The sequence below is a fragment of the Sorex araneus genome, chromosome 1, assembly GCF_027595985.1.
Source record: "Sorex araneus isolate mSorAra2 chromosome 1, mSorAra2.pri, whole genome shotgun sequence".
NCBI classification, from domain to species: domain Eukaryota; kingdom Metazoa; phylum Chordata; class Mammalia; order Eulipotyphla; family Soricidae; genus Sorex; species Sorex araneus.
The window spans coordinates 56,857,424-56,873,593 of record NC_073302.1 but is presented as its reverse complement, the minus strand read 5'-3'; positions in this window follow the sequence as shown (position 1 = coordinate 56,873,593).

Below are 16,170 nucleotides of genomic sequence, written 5' to 3'. Positions count from 1 at the left end.
CAAGTGTGGGGCAATCAAAATGGAGAGGAAACTCTGCGGACATAGGTAGACGATCAGTTATAAGGACAGTGGTTTCCCAATGGGAAAGGCAGAGTTTAATGATGAACTGGGATTAGAGAAAGAGAAGGGCAAGGAGGACCCCAGATTTTTAATCTGGGCATTTGGAAGAGCAGAGGTATCATCAGCGGAGATGGAGAAAGTGATAGGAGGGACAGACAGTTTTATTGTTGTTGTATATTGATTGATGGAGCAATTGAAGGAACTAAATTACATTTTATTTGGGGAAGTCTAGAGAGGATGGAGAAGTAGACATGTGAGTCTAGATTTCAGAGGCTAGTCAGAAAGCTGAGAGGAATGTGGGGGTCCTTATATTCCTTAGAAGTACAGGGCAGGCAGAGATCCCCTGGGGAGATCACCTAGGAAGAGATGGTGGGCAGAACCAGGGGCTCTGAACACTCCGAGTTCAGGAAGAAAAGTGGATCCCATGGAGGGGATGGAGAAGAAGCATCCAATGTAATAGGAGGAGAAGCAGCAGGGTGGGGGTTCTGGAAGCTTGCTGGGAAGAGTATGCCAGGCGCTGTGTGGGGCCCTTTCAGGTAAATTACATCATCAGCCACTCACATCAGCCCTGTGAGGCTCATGGTGTATTCAGGAAGAATGCTCTCTGAGAGCATAATCCTTCTGCTTTAGCTTTTGGCAAATGAAACGTGTAATTTCATAATGATTATCCTCATTCTGCAGCATGTTGCCCTTACTTAGCATCTGCTGAGCACAGCCCTACAGTAATGGGAGATGGGTATTCTGATGTGTGATGACACATGTGTGGCTACACAGTATTTTGGAGCTTGGAAAGGAAGAGAAAGCTGCCAGTGGCTTGAATGGATCATTCCTGGACATCAGTCAGCTGTTCCTAGGTCTTGTACATGATATTAATCTAATAAGAGGCAATTGATTGGAAAGTACCAGAATAAAGTACTTTCTCTAGTAGTTTTTTCAGCTAGTACATGTTAAGATTGAAACTTTACTTCTGTTCTACTTAAAATTTGTCCAAATATTTGTGTGTTTTATGCCTAACAATGGAGAAATTGATGAAATATTTCAAAGCCATGAGAAATGTTTGTGAAAAGCAGATAGTAATATACTTTAAAAGACAAAGAACATTTGTATCTTAAAGTTGAAAGGAAGACTACAATAATGCATATTCAGTAGCTCACAATCATGTAATACAAACAAACCCAAACCGATGTGTAGAAAAAGAAAACATTATAGAGAAACTGCAAAATATTACTGACTTTTTTCCCTGAATGATAGGAAAATATGAAATATATCTTTTCCCTGTTTTGTAAAAGCAGAGAGTCTCTTGCCTGCATGCCTGGCTGTCTTCCCCAGGGCCCCTCGGAGGGGATGGGCTCCGGCTTCCCTCCCCACCCCGAGCAGAGCTCCCGGCAGCCAAAGACCACCGGAACCTAGCTACAGCCATGCTCGAGGCCCCTCTCCACACGTTTGGACAGGCCTCATGCATGAAGGTACAGGGCAGAGGAACCCAGGTGTGTGTAATCCCATCAATGGCCAACATCCAGAGAGAGACTTAAAAGCAAGCTCTTAGAAGCGTGGCCTCGAGATATCTTGTAGTCTACTTCTACCTCTGGGAGAAACTGGCAATCTTCTGAGAGTTTCCTGCCCACATGGCACAGCCTTGCAAGCTTCCCATGGTGTATTCATATGCAAAATCCAGTAACAAGCTGGATCTCATTCCCCTGATCCTGAAAGAGCCCCCAGTGCGACATCCTTGGGAGGGCGAGCCGAGATAGACTTCTAAGATCTCAGGGTAAGGACAAAATGAGAGGTTACTGAGCCTGCTTGAGAAATCTATGATTAATGGGATTTTGTGATTGTGATCATGATCGTTTTGTATATTTTCTAAATTTTCTTGTAAGGTTATTTTAGAGTAGTGTTACCCAAAAGAACTTTCTGCAGTGATGAAAATGGTCTAGATTTTTACTGTTTAAACTATAGCCCCAGTTGGTACTGAGCACTTGAAATAAGGTTAGTGTGGATGGAAAACTGTATTTTTAATTGTATTAAATTAAGTTACATTAAAATTTTAGTATTCAGAGCTGGAGAGGTAGTGTAGCAGGTAAGGTACTTGCTTTGCACATGGCCAATTTGCATTCATTCCCTGGCACTCCACAGGGTCTCCTTAATACCCCCTAAAAGTGATCCCTGTGTGTAAAGCACAGTCAAGTGTGGCCCCAAATAAATTAATAATCAAAATTTTAGTAGTCACATTAGGTTAATTGCTACTGTTTCTGATAGTTCTACTTTAAAGTACAAAAATTATATAAGAAAATATGAATATCTTAATAAAGTGGTAATGGTAATGTGATGATTATGTTCTTTATGTGAAAAATTGTAATTTTATTTGTGTGTGTGTGTGTGTGTGTGTGTGAGAGAGAGAGAGAGAGAGAGAGAGAGAGAGAGAGAGAGAGAGAGAGAGAGAGAGATTTTCTCTGGGGCAGGTTAGGGCCACACTTGGTGTGCTTAGGGGATACTCCTGGTGATGCTTGTGACCGTGCACTGGGGATCAAACTCAAATTTCCTGCATGTAAAGCATGTGCTCACCTGTAAAAGAATCACGAAGGCGAGAAGGGGAAACTCAATGTGTGTCCTTCTGTTGTCGGCTGGCACTCGGGGCAATTCTCTCTCACGCGCCACTCGTGTTCGGTGTTCTCGAGCCGCTGTGTAAGAACCGGTCGGGACTGCTCCTCCTTGTGCTCTGCTTCTGTGTGTGCCACTGTGCTTTCTTCTGTCTATCTGTCTCTCTGTCTCTGTCTCTGTAGTCTCTCCTCTGGTCTCTTCCGACCTCTCTCTGTCTTTGCTTCTGTGTCTTCTTCTGTCTGTGTTGTCTCCTTCGCTTCTGTGTCTTCCCATGTGTCTTCTGTGTCTTCTCTTGTGTCGTCTTCTTCTTCTGTCTTTCCTGTCTTCTTCTTCTGTCTCTTCTGTCTCCCATCAGTGCCCCCGTCTTCTCCTTCAATCTCAATTTACAAAGCAAATTACATAGGGTGGTGACACAAAGGTGGGTTTAACATTAACAAATCAACAAAGAAGGGTAAGACCATTTCTCCAGGAGATTAACAAAAATCTCAACTAAGGAAATCTCATCTAAGGAGATCCGCTCAAGGGTGGGGTCCAAACAAGGGTGTGTCGGGGTGTGTCTCTTTCTTCCTTCCTCAGCTAGTAATCCACTTAAATAGTTATAGTAAATTTACTTCTAATATTTGTAGCAATGTCATTCTGTATGAGCACAGTAAGAGATATAAACTTAAGTTAAAGTTTGGTTCTTCCTGAGGACATTCACTATATATTCCAGACCACAGTCCTCAGGCCAGGTTAGTCTTTTAACCCCAGCAGGGTCCTAGTCTTGTCATTACTTTTGGATTATGACAGCATTTGTCTATGACCATGTTCTCAACTTATAGTTGAGTATTGTAGTGCTTTGGCCTGGCCCATTTTGATGCCAGGGTAGCTCACAACTTGCCCTGGGTCCATTCCATCCCTCGTTGGGACCCTTCTTATCGGGTGCTAGGAACTAAGGGCAACTGAGTTGAGAAAGCAGATGCCTGGGAGTAAATATTATTGGAGTCAATCAGCTCCCAAGTTACAAAGCATATTATTAACTGTCTTCCTGTGTCCATACAGAAAGGCCATTGCTCTAAGGTAAACTAAGTTCCCTACGGCAAGGCTAAAAGGACAAACTCCATGTTATCCTACACTCATCCTATTGAGCTCTCTCTCCAATATGAGGGTACATGATGGATTATATTGCAGCTTGGAAAGTAGGTTTAGACTTTGCAATGTGGAATATTGACATAGCACAGAAAAAAATACTGGGATTTTAATTTTAAAAATTTTATTTTTGATTGTAATAGGTAGGTATTGATATAGCAGGAAATAGAAAAAATTCATCTTTTATTATAGTTGAGTCCTGTTCCATTGTGTATATATCCCATGTCTGCATAATTCATTCATCCATAATCATTTAGTTTGTTTTCAAATCTTAGTATTGTGAATAATGCTGTGCTGCTAAGTGAAATGAGTCAAATGGAGGACAAACCATGGAGGAGAAAAAGAACAACTAAGAAATCAATAAAAACAAAACCAAAAACAAACTCTTAGGATTCCCAGAACAAAATGGTAATTACCAGCAGGGATAATGGGACACCGGAAAGGTAAATAGGTAAAGGGTGTCAATAATTAGACTTTCGATGGTGATGTTGAAATATAATGCTAAAAAACAAAGCTTCCCCAACAAGCATACACTTAAATATTATTTATTTATTTAATTAATTATTTACTTTTTTGTTTGGGGGTCCATAACTAAACAGGGCTTCCTCCTGGCTTTGCTCAGTGATCTCTCTTGGCGGAGCTCAGGAGACAGGATGTGGTGCCAGAGGTAGAACTCAGGTTGGCCACATGCAAGGCAAGTGCCTTATCCACCGTACTATCTCCTTACCCACTGTACTATCTCTGTAGTAAAAATATGTATATTTTATTTTATTTATTTATTTTTTAAATTTATTTATTTATTTTTAATTAGTGAATCACCGTGAGGGCACATTTACAGATTTATACACTTTTGTGCTTATGCTTCCCTCATACAAAGTTTGGGAACCCATCCCTTCACCAGTGCCCATTCTCCACCACCAGTAAACCCAGCATCCCTCCCACCCTCCCCAATCCCATCTCCCCCCACCCCACCCTGCCACTGTGGCAGGGCATTCCCTTCTGTTCTCTCTCTCTAATTAGCTGTTGTGGTTTGCAATAAAGGTGTTGAGTGGCCACTGTGTTCAGTCTCTAGCCCTCATTCAGCCCGCAACTCCCTTCCCCCACATGACCTTCGACTACATTATAGTTGGTGATCCCTTCTCTGAGTTGCCCTTTCCCCAGAATGTGAGGCCAGCCTCCAAGCCATGGAGTCAACCTCCTGGTACTTATTTCTACAATTCTTGGGTGTTAGTCTCCCACTCTGTTATTCTATATACCGTAGATGAGTGCAATCTTTCTATGTCTGTCTCTCTCTTTCTGACTCATTTCACTCAGCATGAAACTTTTCATGCCGATCCACTTAAATACAAAATTCATGACCTCCTTTTTTCTGACAGCTGCATAGTATTCCATTGTATAGATGTACCAAAGTTTCCTCAACCAGTCATCTGTTCTAGGGCATTCGGGTTTTTTCCAGATTCTGGCTATTGTAAACAGTGCTGCGATGAACATACATGTGCAGATGTTGTTTCGATTATACTTTTTTGCCTCTCTGGGATATATTCCCAGCAGTGGTAAAATATGTATATTTTAAAAAGGAAGCCCAGAATTACATCATTGAGCTTTTTCATGCCTAAGTTCGGTCTTAGACTAGAAAAATACCAGAGATAACTGGATTTTATTAGCTGTTGTTCTTACACATCTTGATCAAGTGCAACCATGTGAATGCCTTTTAAAGTAGGAGCAAAGAATACTATCCCTATTCCATAAACTGGAAAATTGGGAGTATGTAGACTCAGCTCCCAAAGTCATGAAACAAGAAGCAAAAGCAAAGTCTTTAGTTCTTGAAGCTCAGAGGATTTTATTATCTTTCACAATATGGACAGTGCAATTTCTTATAAATTGTCTTGGTAAAGGGAGCTCAACATGCAACTAAAAAGGTGTGCAGTTTTTAGTTAAGTCTTTAGATGAAATTTGTTTTCCTAGGTATTTTTGTTTGTCTGATTTTTATTTTTCTTCATAAAAATGTAAGATCAGATGGGAGACCACTGTGCATTTATCACAGGTTGGCCTTTATCTTGTTGGAACTGTGTCTTTAAACTTTCTATGGAAGTGCCAAACAAACAAGAAAACCTTTGTATTTCATGTGGACTTACTTTAGACCCCCCAATGTCTCCAATCCATCTCCTCTCTGACCTCCACCACAAATAGTCCCTCTTCCCAGGTGGGAAGTAAGCCAATAATAATTCCACATCTGGCAATTTAGAAAGATTTAGACAGATGCCAAGCTCTCCATCATCATGCTCTCCTGTCCACTGAAGCACAGTAGACACTGTCTTAGAGAAATGACCTCCAGTGAACAGCGACCGGGACAACCCCTTCCTGTGCTCTCTTCAGTTGGGTGGCCTTAGTATTGCTAAGAGCAGCAGGTAGCAGAGTAGTTTCACACAAATGAATCAAACCTATGCTTACAAAACTAGTCTCAATCCTTTTTGGTTCAAGTTATAGAAAAGGCTGGCTCTGATTTGAAAAATAAAATTATATAAAACTGGTTCACGTGTCTGTCAGGACCGCCAAGAAATAGTCACATGAGTAGACCTATCCAAAAAAAAATGAAGAGTAGCACTTTTCCAAGACAGATCTCTGGAACTCCCTCCCTTGCTCAGAACCACTTCCTCTCCTCAAATCTCACTTTAAAACCTTCCTGTTTGCTTTAGCCTATGACTGACTCAGGCCCCATTCATCTTTCTTTCCTCTCTCCCCATGACCACATCCTTCCACCCTCTCTCACCGATTCCACGTCCACTGTGAGAACATTTGCCCACCTCTTTCCTCCTTCCATTATTCAGCCTCCTTACCTGTTACCCTGCTGTGACAGCTGACACATCGGGGATCCTTGCTGGCCTCTCAGGTCACCTTCACCAGGTCCAGACATGTTTGAATGTGTGAGGGCTTTCTCCATACCCCTCCCTTGTTCTCAGAGGAGGACAGAATTAATTTCAGTCGTACTTATGCCTAAAGAGGTGCTTTGCAAGTTGTATTTCACAAGCTATACACTCAGTAACTTGAGAAACATGACACAAAGAGACCTTTTAAGAGACCCAGGAGGTTATCTCCTCCCAACCTCGTCTCCTTGGGAGACTTCAGGTAGAGCCTGAAGGAGAGGAGGCCAAACTGGAGCTATTGTTTCACAAAATAAAATGTTTCACAAAATTTCACAAAATGCAAGCCAAACTGGCCTGTAGTTTCACCTCAAAATAGAGCTATGGTAAGTGTTTCAGTGATGATGCCTTTTCTTTCTCTTGGTAACACAGAAAGTAAGTTCCTCAGCAAAGTGCCAAGGCAGGATTGACCCAGGAAAAAGAGTCCAGAGGTAAGCCCCAATGTTTGCATTCCTTTTGTTCAGGGTATAATGTGTTACTCTTTGCAACTTGGGGTGGTTTCAAGCTCCTGAGCCTTGGGTTCCACAATGAACTGCTGTCCTCATTCCAACACAGCATCTTCTCCCACAAACTCATCGGTTGCCCTCTCTGACCTTTCTGTTACCAGTGGTCTCATCTCTGCCTCCTGTAGAAATGCTTCTCGGACCAAGTTCCTGGGATTTTATATGATGCTCCTCTTGTTCATGATCACATATTCTGATAACAGCTGCAATTTTTCTACCTCATGATAGTTTCTAAACCACATTCTTATTTTCTATGTGAAGGATGTAAGGAAGGTATTCCATAGCTCCACTTTGTACTTAGAGGACTAAGGTGGATGTGATTTGCCTAATCCACATGAATCGCCCACAAGACCCACTCACAGCCATATCCCAATGGACTAGCAGGACCTAAGGATGGACAAGGCAGGAAATACTTAGACATGCAGGGTAAAGATCAACAACACTTAGGGTTAATGTTCCAGTGCAGGATTGTATATAATTTTGGATAGCAGAACACCGTTTTTCATGCCTGCCTCATATAAAAGCTAAAATTGAATCAGTATTACTCAAATTCACCCAAGAGGTGGCCTAGTGGTATGGCTTCAAATGATACTTGTGACTAAACCAACCTGGGATTGTCATTAAAATATTTTCAGTCATTTATTTTACAATACTATCAATATTATTGTTTATACTGACTGCACAGTGCTGTGACCCCATACCTACCACCAGAGTGTGAAGATCCCACTATTATTATCTGGGATTCAGTTTTGTGCAAGTACTGTTTCTGGAATGATAGCACAGAGGGTAGGTGTTTGCCTTGCACACAGCCGACCCTGGTTCAATTCCTTCGCCCCTCTTGGAGAGCCCAGCAAGCTACTGAGAGTATCTCGCTTGCACAGCAGAGCCTGGCAAGCTACCTGTGGCGTATTCATAGCCCAAAACAGTAACAACAAGTCTCACAATGGAGACATTACTGGTGCCTGAGCAAATTGATGAACAACAGGGAATGACAGTGATACAGTGGTACTGCTTCTGTCTGAAGAACAGATAATTAAAAAACACCTTTAAAACACAAGAAAAAAAGAAGTAATAAAAGAACAAGGGCTTAACCCAACCTTTGAGTGTTGTATAAATAAGATGAACTTTACATTCATCCAGTTTATTAGGGGTGTGTGTTGGTGCTTCACCTGGCTGCACTTAGGGTTCATTCTTAGCTTACTGTGCAATTGGAGCTCACTCCTGGTGATACTTAGTGATACATATGTGGTACCAGGATCGAACCTGGGTTGGCTACATAGTATAAATGCCTTACCTGCTATACTATGTCTCTAGTCCTGGAATTTGTAGTTAATTGATTTCTAACTTTTCTTCTTTTTAGAGCTTTATTTAATTTCCAGGATAAGAATGCTATTCGGGTCTTCCAAAGAGGAATCAAAAGACCTATACTTGAAAGATCACATTTCATTCAAGTGAGAGAAGGAATCCGGAGTTCCGACCTCTGTCGATGATCGAGTATCAGGGATGATCGAGTATCAGGGATGATCGAGTATCAGGGACGCTGTCTTGTTTGCCAAGTGTCAAAAAATCAGATGGGCCAGACACATAATGTGATTTGGAGACAATCTCTGGACTAGAGCTGTTACCGACTGGATTTCACAGGACGTCAAAATTACGCATGGCTGCCCACCTATGAGATGGTCAGACTCTTGTCAAGAGTCAAATGAACGGTTTGAGGCTCTTCGTGTTCCTAGAGCAAGCAGACGCCATTGGGATACACTAGCATGCAACAGGGATGAATGGAAACGTTACTGGCGTCCCCTCAAGCAAATCGATGAGCAACAGGATGACAAGTGATACAAGTAATTTAATATCCAAAAATTTTGCAAGGCTTGTGCCTCAGTGATTACAGTACTTTGCATGTGTAAGGCACTGGATTCCTTACAATTCAGTAGCCATTGCCACTCAGCAGGAGCAACCTCACTCACTTTACCAGAAGTAGCTCCTGACCACCCCCTCATATGGAGCCCCAAACCAAATACATATATGTCTCAAAAACATTCTCCCAAAGCTAGTGGTTCTCTATTCAATTTATGACAGACAGACCTCGTTGATGAGATCTTTCAGATATGTGACAGATAATTTGGGGAAGAGGGGAGAGAAGGGGGTAGAACTGACACAAGATTTCAAAAGCCCTTTCTGAGTGGAAGAGGGGAAGGAGGGTAATTACCCTCACATGATGCCTGCATTCCAGTCTTGGAAATGGTGATCTGCTACAACCTCTGAAGGCAATAGCATGATCTCCTACAGTAAATTCCCCAGGCACCCAGGCTGTGTCACTAGGATACCAAACAAGGGTAGTTACCTAATAAAAAAGACATTGTTGTCCATTCTCCAGAAATAGTGGGTCCATTTACTTCGTGGATTACATGGTCTCTCAATTGCCCTTCCATGCCAACCCCATGGGTTGATATTTAACTTCTTTGTGTGTGTATGTGTGTGTGTGTGTGTGTGTGTGCATATAAAACTTATTTCTTTTAAACGAGGAGGAAGAGATATGGATTATATACTCATTAACTATAGTAACTGAAGGTTTTGTGATGAATAAAGTTAAAGCTATTCATAGAAGTAGGGAAATTATTTTTAGAGTAAGGGTAGTAGAAACAGATCTGAACTTCAAAGTGAACCTCATGTGAATATGAATTAACACAGCTTTTGTTTCAAAACCAACACAAAATGAGAATGGATTTCATGCAAGAACAATTATTTTTGTCACTCGTCTTATGCTTGTCATTCTTTCACACATCACAGCCAGACTTTGGTAATTCTCTGCAAAGTCCCCTCAGTCACAGTGCTGTGGTTTTCCTATTTAAGTGTGATTTTGTTAAACTAAAAAAATATCTTATATTTTGGAATCTGCTATCAAAAAGTAGACGTTCCTGAGTGGGAGACTGCATGGTACCTTGAAATTGTAAAGGAGTAAATGGGCAAATAAGAATCAGGGCCCCGATTTCACTACCATAAGCCTGATGACTTCAGGAATATCTTGTCCTTTCCTTTGCTTCAGTGATTTTATCGTAAAATGGTATAACGTGCAGGTAAAGAAGAAGAAAGCATCTGTCTCCAGAGATTTAAATACCCAAAATGGATTCTTATTTGCCTGCTTCAGTTTTCTATTTGTAAAGTGAAGAATTGAACTGGAAGATTCTGTGACCTCTCCTGCTCTCATAACATCACTAATGGCAACACCTTAAAATTTCCCCACTAACAGTCTCATGAATCTATTCCTTACAATGAATCTTCGTATCTATCCAGTCATGATAATGTGATTTGTCTTTACATTACTGCTTGTCCTCCTGATTTTCTATTTATGTTTTCTTATTTTATGGATTTTTCTATACGTTACCACAAATTCTTTGGAAAGTATAATTAACTGGATAAAAGAATGGATTTGCTGAAAGTCAGAAAACAACAATAAATTGGTTACCATGTATAAGCATGTTTACTGGATATGAGGAGCAGTATTAAACACATTAACCTTTTATAACAACACTGTGAAGACATTTCCCACTTAAGAGATGAGAAAACCGATTCTTAGAAATATAAAGAAATTTCTCTAAGTTAGTTTTTATTAACTCAGCCTATTTCTGACCATGGCTCCTTTCTGACCTTGTTTTCTCCCTGTGATCCCCCGATCTACTAGTTGGCTCCCTGCCCTCATCCATAGCTCTTCATTCATGCCATCTTCACTTGTTACCTTTTGGAATATGCTGGAGGCTCAGATGGGGGCTGTAGGATTCCAATGAAGAAATGCTTCTCAAATGTCACTTCCTTTGTACTGTATTTGTTCTTTGTATAAGACACTCATAGTTGATTAATGAATGGTGGAAAAGTGCCACAAATCCAGGTGAAATCAGAGCAGTTAGTGGTATGCTAACAGATATGTTCTCAGACACAAACACACACACACACACACACACGCGCGCGCGCGTAAAAACAAACCCCTAAATCCCTGTTGTATAGCATTTGCTGATTTTCATGGTGTAAATTTTCCCACCATGGCTAATTTCAAGTTACCAATATTTTAAATCCAGATAAAATAGATTTCTGAATGTTTGACAGTATGCTTTTGCAAACCAAAGGAAATAAACACCGACAGACTTCAGGGAAACCATGTGTTGAACACCACTGTGCTTCACTGCCAACTGGATCATAGGTTGATGATGAAAGAAACAAAGAGTAGAGCATCATGTGCAAAGAAAGTAAAGAGATGAAAAATTCATTCATTATTTATTCATTCACTGATTCATCCTATAAAAGCTTACTGAGGATCACCAAAGTATGAAGTCTTTTGATATGTTTGTGATATAGGTATGCTTAAGATGAGTGTGGTACCCAAACTAAAAGACCCAAAAGTATACTAGGGCAAAAGAGATATAAATAAATAGATAAATTTTATAACAGGGGAATATATAAATCTAGGGAAGCTCAGATCAACAGGGAATTATTGTGTCCAATGGACTTGAAGGATATAGTTAGCCATATATGCCTAGATGTTTCTAGGTCACACAAATTTTACCTTTTCCCTTGTTCATAAAGGGATATCCTTAACTCTGGGGGTGGTCTCAACTTAGCTCTCTGAATTTCAAAACCAACTAAGAAATCAAAGGAAAGAAAGAAAGAATGTCAGATTGATGCAGTTTAATTTAGCCAGTCCTCATTTGATTCATTTAAAGCATATCGATCAATCTTTTGCTATGTTCCAAGCCTTTTAGGGAAATGAAGGAGATGTAATAAGCCTTGGACCAAGTTTGGGATTGAAGTTGAAAACCTGCAATAACACATGGGTTCTTTGTTCATCCTAAAGTTTCAATTTCTTGATTGTGATTTTCCAGTGAATTTAGGTCATATTAAAACTTAGACAATTGTTATATGTATGGTTTATAAAATACCTTCAAGCTTGGGAATAAGAGAGAAAAGGATAATGACGCAGAAAGTCAGATTCTTGGAGTTAAATATTGCCTTCATTGCCCTGATTTTCCTAACCCTTAGTACTATACTAGGCATATAGTAAGCACATAATATGTTTGTTTAGTGATCAAATTGTTGACAAATAATAACTTGTGAACTATGTGAAAAATTGGGGAAAGGAGCCGATTGATAGGTTAGAAATTAAACATTGTAAGTGATCTGCAAGTAGTTAGGGGTCACATAGAGAAAGAGTGAGCAGTGAGATTCCTGAGGCTGAGTGGAGAAATAACATCTTCAAGATTGTGGAAGTTGGGATGCTGCCCCTTGAAAATTGCTCTGAGATAATCTAAAGATGGCGCATATCTTTTGTTCCTGCTTTGGGAGATAGCACAAGTTGGTAGACATGTTGGTGAACTTAAGAATGTCAGGAGTGATACCATTGATTTTTGCTTTCAATGTTCATAATGGCAGAAGCTAAAAAGTAATTGTTCCTGGGGCTGGAGCAATAGCACAGCGGGTTAGGTATTTGCCTTGCACACAGCTGACCTGGGTTCGAATCCCAGCATCCCATATGGTCCCCCAAGCACCGCCAGGAGTAATTCCTGAGTGCATGAGCCAGGAGTAATCCCTGTGCATCTCTGGGTGTGACCCAAAAAACAACAACAAAAAAGTAATTGCTCCTGGGAATTTGGGGAGTACCAATGAATTTTATTTGAATTCATCTGCTCTTCCTCTCACCAGGTGTATAGGTTGCTGTTGTAGAAAACCAGTGGTAGTTTAAATATTCTTTCTTGGGATCTAGGACTGTTTCTATAACAAGTGGATTGGCGTTTGTATTTTTGGAGATTATATTCCTCATAATAATGTCATGCTTGTAGATAGTTCCTAACTTCTAAAGAGCTTTTCCATAGTTATGTTTGCCAAATCCTCAAAACAATCCCTTGCAGAAGTTGGAGACGATATGAAGTCTCCATTTCAGTAAAGAATAAAGAGTGACTCAAAGAAATTGACTGACTCATCTAAAGTCACACAGCCAGAGCCCATTACAGTCCATTCTAGACCTAGATTCCTTATTATTCTGCCATCTGTCCTTATGATAATACCTACTTCCTCGAATGAACAAGTCCTGGCTGAAATATGGCAATAGATGAAACAGGACTCCTTATGATCTGAGAACATCTCTGGAGTGAAAAATTAAGCCTGCCTACCCCACTTTTCCAGCCACCCCATGACTTTATGAGCAATTGCCTTAACTTTGATGAAATTAGGCCACTGCCCACCTAAGTGGAGCCAGTTGTCAAAGTGAGACCCTGTGTGTAGATCGCTCTTTCCTGAAAGGATAACAAAAATATGCTTTTGTATGTATTTCACTTGATGGAAAGAAATCCCCAGTGAAGTTATTTTTTCCTCCTGAATTCTCCCAAGCCCAGAATGTTTCCAAGTTTCCAACATAATCTCAGAAGAGTTATTCATCCAAGTTGATGGCCAAATTTTTTTCTAGCTCAGTAGACAGGCCATATTTGAGGAACTAACTAGGTGAAGGAGTGAGAAGAGGGGTTTAGGAAGAGGGCAAGGGGTGACTAAAAGCCCAGGAATAAGAAAGATGGTGAGAAAAAAAATACTACCACAAATTCAGAGGAAGAAAGGAAAAGAAAGAAACCAAAGGGCCAGCCTGACTTCAGGGTCCCATCTGCCAGGGACACATTCAACTAATTCTTTCTAGGGCCTGTCATGATCTGCCTAGCGAGCTGTCACTTCTCATCATTTAGCTCCTGCGGAGGATCTTTGTGTCACTGCTGTCATGAAGAGACTTGGCATCGGGCAAAGAATTTCCTGGGGCGCTACCTGATACACCATTATTTGTCTCTTATCATCTTAGCAGAGTACTTACTTGGCTGTCAAAGGTAATGGAGACCATGCCACTAAGAAAATTGGCTGTAATTTATTTATCAATTGTTTCTGCCTACCACAAAAGCGGCCCTCTACTTTACGGCTGGGTCTAAGGTATTTGAGAGCCCCTGAAGTTCATGGTTTTCCGGTATTCTAAGTTCTACTTATGGCCTTTCCTGTATATGACACACAACACCACCCTTGTGGCTTGCAGGCCGTTTTCTTCTTTGCTTTCTTTAGTCACAAATCATCCTGAGGCATCCCTTAAGTGCATTTGTATTGTTAAGTGCACCGGCTTGATTTGGTGTTAATTCAATTTGAGTGCCCTTAATATCTTGTGGGGGTGATGCAATGCAGGCCGCCTGCACCTTGTAAAATCAGGTCCCAGGTCTGCCTGGGAGCAAAGCACCTTTCCCAAAGCCATTTACCAAAGTTGCTGATAAAATTTTCATAAGGGAACCTTTTTAGTCTGACCCTATTGTGTTATTCTACCATTAAGTCTCAGAGAACTGAGCTGGCTTCTAGTGACAGCTTATCACCGTCTGCATTATTGCTGCCTGCCCAGAGAGCTAACCGGTTGCTGCACTGCAAACTCCCTCTCTCCTGCCCTTCCACTTCTCCTACCTTCTAAGAAAAGCCTGTTGACTAACACCTAGAAGGCTCTTTGTGAATGTCAAGAGCTGAACCCTGTTCCTTATAGGCTGGCTCCCTTTTACCTGGGAAAGTTTTAGAGGCCAACTGGACTTTGAGGTGTTTGTGTGATAAGGAAGACCAAGTGAACGGCAGGTTGAGAGGGAGTGAGTGGTACAAAGCACTTCATTTAAATAAACTCAAGAGTAGTGATAATAATGTCGACACCACTATGATGCAAGGCTTGCCTTAGAGTAGGGATAGGGAGTGTCTGGCCTTATGAGTCATGTGGTTTGGCCCTAGCACATTAGCTTTTCAACAGCCACCTCTGGCCCCTCTGCTTGTATTGTATGGCCTGCCAGTGATGTCATAAATTTCCAAATGGCCCTTGGCGGAAAAAAGTTCCTTATCCTACTTTAAAAGATTGGCCCAGGTAGTTGTCATAGGAATATTAGCTTAGATAGGGCTGAAGAGAGTACAGCAGTAAGGCCTTGCCCTGCACATGGCAGACCCAGGTTTGATTCCCAGAACCACCTATGATCCACTGAGCACCGCCAGGAATGATTTCTGAGCACGGAGTTAGGAGTGATTTCTGAGCATAGCCAGGTGTGATTTCAAAACAAACAAAAAATGTACAGATTTGTTAATAATGGTGCCTAAATTTAAAAAAATGAAAGAAACCTTATATCATCAATTCAAAAAGAACTCCAAAACCTGGGTTAGATATACCTGGGTTTGTAGCTAAGCTCAGTAACCGTGATTAAATTATTAAATTTATTTGGAGTTTCAAGTGTTCCCTGTGAAGTGGCCATAATGACATCTATGTACTGGAGATTAACTGGTGATAAATGAGACATTGTATTTAAGAGCATGGAGTTGCCTGGCACACAGAAAGTATCTCTTATAGTTAACTTAGAATCTAGGAGATTGGTAGAGGTCACAAGATGAAAGAGTTAGTTCAGAAAATAAATAAATTATCTGGGCACCACAAGATGAGAAAGATGTTAAGTCTGGAAATGTGGTCTCCTGACCCCAGATCTAAGTCTTTCCTCATCTTTATCTTTGTCTCCCTATGATATCCACGTGCCTCAGGAGTTTGAGTGGATTGGGGGGTTCATGGAGCCACTTTCCTTCTTGGTTAAGAGCAGACCACCTCTTTTAGTTCTTATGCCTTGTTTTGTTTATGAGTCCAGGGAATGGCTTGAGGCTTCCTGTCAGGGTCAGCATTGGCTCTACTTGTCTCTGCTGCTTTGGGTGCAAAAGGCTGGTGGTTGAAAATAGAGATGGACAATGTTCTTTTAAGAGAATATTTAAAAGTTATTTGCATTTAAAATAATTTTGTTTTGTTTTAAGGTCCACACAGCATGGTGCTTGGAGGCTCTATCCAGGCCCTGTTCTGGAGGGTGACTCCCAGAGGGCCACTTTCAGGGATCAAACTGGATCTCCTACATGCAAAACATGCACTCAATTTGTTGAACCTTCTGACTCTT